The following is a 9303-nucleotide window of genomic DNA, read 5'->3' as shown; positions in this document are numbered from 1 at the left end:
AGCAAGTTGCTGTTGTTGGTTACTGGTGAAGGTTGTTGGATCTTACACAAATACCTTAATCCTCTGTTGTCTCACTTTTCAACTGCTTCCCAGTTTCTCTGTCTTCTTTCCATTTTCTTCCTTTGTGATTAGCTTACTTCATTGCTGCAAATGGTATTTAAAGTGCAAAAGTAGTTGGTGCACAATTCAATCAGGAGGAGAAGAGGGGTAGAATCTTGCCCTTCCCAGTAGGCTCAGGTGAATGCAAACTGCTGCAGTCTCTCCTAAGTTGTCTGTTCTTCCTCATTGATGAATTTTGCCATATTAGCATGGTGTAGTGGTGTGAGCATTGGAAAAAAAATAGAGGAGAGGGTTGAATCTTGCTCTTCCAAAGACGCTTTAGCAAAAGCAAACTGCTGTAACCTCTCCTATCTTGTGTGTTCTTCCTCATTAACTCTATGCCATCTTGACTACATAGATTACCGCACTACTCTCTTATTGTGCTGTTATTCCACTTTTACTGCCCTGGCTGCCTCCTATTGCATTCTGAGGTTTGTAGTTCAATGAGGCCTAAGAGCTCTCTGGCTGAGAATTCTAAGTGGCCTTCCCTCAACTGCAAATCCCAGAATGCAGCAAGAGGCAGCCACAGCAGTAAAAGTGGAGTAGCAGCCCTATAAGAGTGTAGTGCAGTAACATTTCACATGTTGCTTTTCATCTGTGAAATGTTGGAGGAGATGGAAGTCCCACCCACTGTGGCTTTAGATAAAGGACTGGTCCAAGACTTTTTGATGCCTGAAGCAAAACAGCCAAGTTTACCATCCCTCCCCTGAAATCAAAGTACTTAGTAGTCAAGGCTGGTCAAATTTATTGGAATATAAAACTGCAAATCCCCTAGGCACCACTCTCTTTTCCTGATGGCAAGGTTCAGTAATAATACCTGAGCTCACAAATTGCTGCCAGATACTAAGATCTGCTACCTTAGGCTGCTGGCTACGGCTTTGAAAACTACAAGTAACACAGCTAACTATAGTTACAGGAGGAGAAGTAAAACTCTGAAGTAATGTAATTAGCCATGGTCAAGCTACTTTATTGGTATTAGTAGTATTGGTTTCTAGTTATTTTCACAATTTGTTTTAAGGACCTTTTTAGATACATTTTAACAGGAAATCTTCAGATTTTTTGTCATTCCCTTATCAATCCTACGTTTCCCTCCTTCAAAAAGTTAATTGAAATGAAGCAGCAAGCAACGTAATGAGTTATTTTACCTGAGCATTCTGATGAAAACTGGCAACAAGTTATTTTCCAGGCATTGTAGTAGTAGGAATGGATTACATTTTTTAAAGTAATTTTCCAAGCATTGTAACTTTCCCATACTAAGGTATTGGGTCTGGAGAACTGGAGTGGGTACCACCTTGTACTGATGGAAAAGATGTACATATTCGAGAGGCTTTATATGTGCAAGGGATGTGGTGAAGTGATATTCCATTATAATGCTATACTGTACTTAGAAAAGTTCCCTTTTTTTTTTTTTTACTATACCTGTGAGAATAAGTCAGCATAGCCATTGGACATACTGGATAAGTAGAATTCTGGGAGCAGTAGTCCAATACAGTAACATTTCAAAGCTTTGCTCCATTTTTTAATTTTCTTTTTTACAACTTGCACAAGTGTAAAGCTTTTTATAGCCCTGGGGAATAATCCTTCCCAATAGGCGACTAGCTCATTCTTGACATTTAATGGGACTAATTAAATCATGCAAAACTAAGCAAATGGTGAACTTGTAGGAACAGGGCTATTAATTCACATTCAGTTTAGTTACTTGGATTTATAGACTGCCTCAGCTGTAGGGTCAAGGTGGGTGAGTGTAAATACACAGAGACATGTTGCAAAGAAATTTGCCTTGGCATTGCACTTGTCTTGCCACTAGATGTCTCAAATAATACATCCACACTATCAAACAAATTGTTAAGAGCTGCCTCCTACTACAAGCTGCTCTTGTCTGGATATTAAATCCAGAAGTGTTTGCTTAGCGGGATTCCTTGACCTCCAACATTTTATAAACAAAAATAGGGACATGCTCATGCATTCCAATATTTATTTCTAATTAAGATTTTACCCTGCTTTATTTCAAGACTTCACCAGGGTGGCTTATAATAAAGTATTAAGGACACCATAAGATAATTCATAAAAACAGAAAATCTATAAAAGCAGCCTAAAAAGAATATCAAAATAATATGAGAAAAAAAGAGGTCACATATCTTTAAAAGCCAGAGGAAATAAAGGCCTTTGCTGGATGCCTTTCTAAGGAGAGCATTCCAAAGCTCTGGCCATCAGTGAAAAAGCTCTTTCCTGTGTAGATACACTAATCTGATTGATTTTTTTAAATATGGGTCCCTCAGTTGGTTGCAGAAGAGTGTGAGGCTCTAACTGGGATACGTGTTTAGCTGAGGAAAAGTGGGAAATTGTGTTGGGCTAGTTCCCTTCTAAAAGTGTCTACGCTTCACCAAGGGAAGAACCATTCTACAGATATGGCACTTGATCCCAGTCTTTCCTCATTTGTTGGTGAGGTTGTAAAATGATAATAATGGTAAATTTATATCCTACCTTTGTCCCAGTCTGCAATTCAAGGCACCTACATCAGTTAAAAGAAACATGGGGGGGAAAACATATAAAATATTAAAATTAAAAATATCAGTAAAATAATCACAACATTAAAACATTAAATAACATTAAAACGAGTTCAAAATATAGCTATTAAAAACAACAACTTAATGAAAACAGACACAGTACAGCACAATTATATAAAACCCAGTCCCCTTCAAAGTTCGGGGGGGGGGGGGAATCTGAACCTGCCTGTGGAAAAATAACAAGGCAGAGACAAGTTAAACCTCTTTTGGGCTGTATCTACACTGCAGAAATAATCCAATTTAACACCACTTTAAGTGCCATAGCTAAGTGCTATAGAATTCTGGGAATTATAGTTTGTTGTGGCACCAGAGCTCTCTTACAGCGAAGAGAATTCCCAGAATTCTGTAGCATTAGTCCATGGCAGTTAAAGTGGTGTCAAACTGAGTTATTTCTGCAATGTGGATGCAGCCTTGGAAAGGAATTTTAGAACCTGGATTCAGCCACTGAGAAAGGCCCTCTCCTGTGTTCCCAACAGATGTGCCTCTATGGGCAGTGTGTCTAAACTGAAGACTTTTTTCCACATCTATAGTTGTTCTCTAATAAGGTATCAAAATTCCAGGACATGTTTCCCCTCCCCAAAGTAATATTACACTCGTCCCTTCACATTTGTGGCTTCAACTTTTGCAAATTTGATTATTCACGGATTTTATTAATGTGTTCTCTCTAGGAATATCTAGGTCCTCCAGTGCAACTCTATGGTCAACTTTCACCAAAAGTCACACTGAAGAACCTAGAGATTCCTAGAGAGAACACTCCACTAGGCATCTGTACGGATGAGTGTACTAATGGACAAATTACAAAGACTCCAGAGCTGGTGGTCTTGCCTTTCTTTCAGGGAGATAATGCACAGGTGCACTGTTTTGTTGTTTATTAGTAGCTGCCAAGTTGGCTACTGAAATATTTAAAAGTGGTGCCTCTGTTGGTCTAGTATAATAATTAGCTTTGATTGAAAGATTAATACATTGCAAATAGATAAAGAAAAGGAGAAAAACATACTTTCAAAATTAGTTTTTTGTGGGTTTTTCAGGCTATGTGGCCACGTTCTGGAACAATTTATTCCTGATGTTTTGCCTGCATCTGTGGCTGGCATCTTCAGAGAATGGTGGCATGGAGGTGTGTGGGGTATATATACTTTGTGGGACCCTTGGTTGAGAGGAAGTGATTTACATGTTAATCTGTGTATTGGTCTGTTGGTGAATGGCAAGATCTCGGGGTGGGAGGATATACAAAGAGGATTTGTGTCTATTTAATTAGTGATCCGTTGTCTTCTGGGAATGTCAAAATTATTTGGCATTATTTTTATTGAATATATTTGCAGGGAGAGTGGTAATGTTGCACTTCCAAAGGTATTCAGATCTATCTGGTTAAATGTGAGAAAACACTTTTGAATTTTTAAATGTGTATACTGTATTATAATAGGCTATTTTAATATTAAATCTCATTTTATGTACTGCTGTATCAGTGTTGTTGTGTATTGTGGATGATGTTATAATGTAACTTTAATAAAAGCCAATTCTGGAACTGTAGCACACAGCGCATATAGTTATTATTGTTTGGCTTCATTGCAGAAGTTGTAAAAGTATGGAGACTTGGGAAACTAGGGCCTGTTACAGACAGCCAAAATAAAGCTGCTTCGAGTCACAGTGGAGGTATGGTGGTTCAATGATGCATGCGTCCTAAGAGTCCAGGAGCCACACCAAAGCCACGCTCCAGTCCTTAGGGCTCAAGTGTGGCTTTGGTGTGACTTCTGGACTCTTAGGACGCATGCATCATTGAATCACCATACCTCCACTGTGACTCGAAGCAGCTTTATTTTGGCTGTCTGTAACAGGCCTAGGTGAATCACTCTGAAGGAGTGTTTGGGGTGTGGGTGCATTTAGCAATCTTAGCTAATTGAAGCTGGATGGAATTCCAAAATAACAAAAGAAAGAGAAGAAGGGCATGCCAGGATGAGCTTGATTGCTCTCCCCCACCCCATTTGCAAGCTTTTCCAATTATAGTTTGAAGTGAGCAAACACTTTTAATTTAGCTGCTGCCTATTGCTAGCCTGAACTGTGAGGGGTTGAATACATCCATCCTTGCCTTTAGAAGAAGAAAAAAAAGAAGAAAGTGAAACGGAATTATGTGGCATGGGCAGCTGGATATCCTTTCACCTTTTCTTTGATAGGACTCCTGATTCAGTCTAATCATTTGCAATTTTAGAACAATAAAGTCAGCACTTGCTTCATGTATCCATCGGACCAGTTCATGCTGTTTCACTTACCCATGTCTGAAAAATCATGTTCTCTCTAGGCATTTTCTAGGTCTTTAAGCATGATTCTATGGTATTCTATGGTATCTATGGTATTCTATGTTGGAGGACCTAGAAATGCCTAGAAAGGTGTTCTCTATAGGAATCTCCTCCAGCATGATTCTATGGTCAACTTCTTCCAGGAGTAATTCATTTCAACAAGATTTGCTATTATCTGTAGTATCATGTTTCCATGGTAGTCCAAGAATGTATCCCCTGTGAATACTGGGATTGTAGTGTATTAGGAATCAAAAAGTTGTATTGCAGCTTTGCTGTCCGCTTGCTGTATTTTCTAATCTAATCCAATGTTATGCTTATTAGGGATAGATGAAAGTTTTGTTTCAGTTTATTTTTGCAACATTGCAAAATTTGAATGTAGGAGAAAGCAAGACTGAGATATTGGCTTATCTCCCAAGAATGGCCAAAGATTTTACCTCAGTTCATTTTTTATCATGGTTTACCATACCTCACAAAACATGAAAGCTGGAGACAGTAGAGCTGTCAGAATTTTTCCATCCCTAATGCTTATTCAGCAATTCTACTGAGTTCATTGGTGATTACTGTACTCACCCGTAAATGTGCATAGTACTGTGGTTCATAGTACAAAATACATGACCACTCCAAAGAGTGCCCCACCGAGTTCAATATGGCGCATGCCCAACAAAGTGAGTAGATATAAAATGTGGATATAAATCTGCAGCCTCAGAAAGGTATGAAGGCGAGAAATTGAAATTTGTGTTCAGGTGAAGTTGGCAGTCAAGAAGTGTCATAACTAAAACTGGATTTAGATGGAAGAGTCTTTCAAAGAGGCAACTGTTAGCTTATTTTCTGTAAAGTGGGAAACTTGGGCACCTGAAATGGTAATACAAGGCTTGTGCCTTACAGATGTAGAGGGAAAAAATGCTTTTTTATGGTTCCTGTTAATCTCTGGCTTAACAATTTCTTTTAAAGAAGGAAGTTTTGTAATGAATTGACCCATTCACTGTTCTTATCTTTGGCAATGCTAAATCTGTGGAACTCCATGATTTTTGTGGATCTGATGGATGTCTTAAATAATAAAGGCAGAGCAGAGACATATTTGATTTCTTCACGGAGTGCATGCTAAATCTTGAATTTGTATTTCTTTATTTTTGGGTCCCTGAGAGAATTTTGGCAGTACTCAGTGGAAAATTAAACTTGTACTAGAGAGAGGGAATGGAAAGACTTTACATAAACATATGAATCTTTCTTGGATTGAATTTTTTTGTTGCAACACATGGTGGAAGAAAAGATTTTGAAGGAGAGAGAGGTCAGTGTGGGGAAATACTGAGTTGCCTCAGTTTTTGCTGCCTCAGGAATCACTATATGGCATTGCAGGATTGCTGTTTTGTGGTGGTTACTATTTTATTTTAAATTTTCCTAATTTTGTTTTCATTTTCCTCATCCTGTCTTAAATGGCCAAAGTGAGTGTACAGTGTTTTGTCTTGTCTGAGGTGCATGTGGGTTGCACTACTTAGCCACTTGAACCCTTTCCCCTTTATTTCTTGACTTCACTTTTTTCTCTTTCTCATCCCTTTTCTCCTTCCTTCCATACATAAATCTTGGCTAAATATCTTGCCTTCTCTGCTTTCTTTGTCCTTGTCTTACCAATATTTTCTTCTGTAACCAGCAACTCCTGTCTATCTTCATCCTCTCCCCATCCTCATTCTATCTGTTCTTCTTTCTCTCATCCATAATTTCTAGCTTATTTCTGCCTCCTCTTCTTGTTGGTCCCCTTCCCTCTCTGGTTCAATGCAGAGCCTAGAAAACTTAATGTTCTGCTAGATAAATATTTTTTTCATTTGTTAGATTTGCATTGTTGTGTGTTTTTTTTTTAAAATGAAGACATGCTTTGAGCAACTGTGGTTAATACTGAATGCATCATGCTTAATGTCATTAAAAGTAACCACTCTTTTGACATCACCAAGGACCAGTTCCTAGATCTCAGGTTTTGACTCTGAAATCGTAGATATGGCCATAGGCGCCCTTCCGTGGCGCCAGGATGTCACATCTGCGCCGCTCCGTTTGGAGGCGGCACGGTTGTAATGTCCTAATGGTGGTGCCCATGTAGAATGGGCGCCGCTGTTTTGTATGTACTGTGTACGTACTAGGGTTGGGGGCGTCTGAAAGAGATGCCTCCGGGCAACCCTAGAACGTACACAGTACGTACTAAAAGGCCCATCTGGAAAGGGCCTAGAGCAGGTTTACCACATTGGTGACGTGGAAGCTTTCAGCTACTCTCTTATGTCTGTATCTATGTGTGTATGTCTTCAATTCTCCTGTTAACTTATTGTGAATTCATGGTTTTCTTAGGCAAGGAATACACAGTGGTAGTTTTCCCAGTTCCTTCCTATGAAATATAGCCTACAGCACTTGGTATTAATGGGCGGTGTCTCATCCAAATACCAGGGCTGACATTAAGTACAGGAGAATAAAATGACAGGGCAGCAAGACATACTATCCAGTGCAGCACCAGGGACAGCTCCAAGTGAGCACCTGGCTCTGAAGTTCAGCTGAGGTATTTACTTCCTCTTGTTCCTCTAGACTCCACTGCATTCCCCAGAATGGGAAACCGTAAAACAATAAATCTTTGGCTTGATGCCTGGTACTCTTTTATCTCTCTGAGAGTTCGTGCTGTACACGGGTGTTGGCACTGGCTTCAGGGTTCATGAAGGCTTTGCAGGAGGGAGTGTTGTCCCAGTGCTGGAGCCAGGCTCTAGGGGCTCTCAGTGTTGGTCCGGGTCCATGGATTGTGGGTGTGCAGTTCTCAGGCACAGGAATTTGTGGCTCAGGCCCAGTATCAAATGGGGGAATTTCTCTCTCTCTCTCTCTCTCTCTCCCCCCCCCCCCCCCCATAGCACTTGGTTAACCTGATGGCTCTATTGTGTCCTCAGCTTCTGAGTCAACGTCCAAGGCACTGTTTTTTAAAAAAATTAATTTATAGCCCGCTTTTCCAAAAAATGATCAAAGCGGGGTACAGCATAAATGTAAGCAATATACAATTGCTTTGACCTTTTGGATAAGGATGATCCACTGAGGTCACTGGATACCTAGAACTGACTGCAAAGTGGTTATACATTAGGACTAAATTGTATAAGCTTTTAAAATGGGAAACAACAACAACAACAAAAAGGAATGTGAACTCTAAATCCACTTGCTAGCCCTAGTTAACATAGAGCTGCTGAATCAATGGGGCTTACATAAATATTGTTTCAATCGGTCTCTTCTAACTGGGGCTAGTGGTTCCCTTTAGATTGTTTCCCTCTTACGTTTCCATTTAACACATGTACACTACCTCTGAGCTATATTCCTTCCAAATGTAGATGGAACACAGACACTTGTTTCATAGTGAGTCAAATCATTCTTCTGTCAACTGAAGCACTCTCCTGGAGATGTTGGGGATTAAAACTGGGATCTTCTGCATGCAAGGCATGTACTATATTATTGAGCCAAAAGAAGCTTTCCTCTCATGTTGAGACAAAATGAAAAAATGACAAGGGGATAGTAAAGGTCAGCAAACACATCTTTTTCTGATAACATATTTCAAGAATTAGGTCAGAAAAAAATACATTTTCACATAAATGAATTCTCCCAGAAGGTGACATATTCTTGGCATTGGAAGTACATTTTCTGTTGTGATATGTTTTATTGTGTGTATACTTACCTTTTTTATTTTCCAATGAAATAGCATATTATTAGTACGTGTGCATCAGTTCTCTGCAGGTGGTTTGTTATCTTATTGGTTTTTTTTTTAAAGGAAAAGTATTGCTTACTTCTGGGATTGGATTAGTTTTCTTACTTACTTCTTCCTATTATAATATTGTGGTATGTGCTGTGTTTATATATGTTTTTAACTTTTGTATTTTTCAACATAATTTTATACTGTTTAAATGAAATTATTTAAATTCTCTTTAAAATGGTATTGGTAAGTTTTTAACCAGTTTTATCTGTGAGGCATCTTGGGTCCAGTAGAAAGGCAGCATATGAATAAATGATGATGATGATGGTTTAAAATTTATTGAATGTTACTTGTTTCACTATGGTGCTGTCAGAAAAAAGAAGAGAATCCTGTGGCACCATAGTGATTAGCAATTTTAATACAATGCAGACTCTGTGGATCAATGGGCCATAGTTGTCCAAAAACAGGACCATATTTTAATAACTTTTCTCCTTGCATCCTCCTCCTCTGCATCCTATTAATAACAGGGACAGCTTAATGCAGTTCTCCAAACACAGAATTTTTTAATATACTCATGTATAAGACTAGAAATTATAGTAAAAAAAATTGACTCCAAAAACTAAAGTTGACTTATGTTTGTACTGGTCAA

This window comes from Sceloporus undulatus, chromosome 1, assembly GCF_019175285.1.
Source record: "Sceloporus undulatus isolate JIND9_A2432 ecotype Alabama chromosome 1, SceUnd_v1.1, whole genome shotgun sequence".
NCBI lineage: Eukaryota > Metazoa > Chordata > Lepidosauria > Squamata > Phrynosomatidae > Sceloporus > Sceloporus undulatus.
This window is presented reverse-complemented; position numbering follows the sequence as displayed.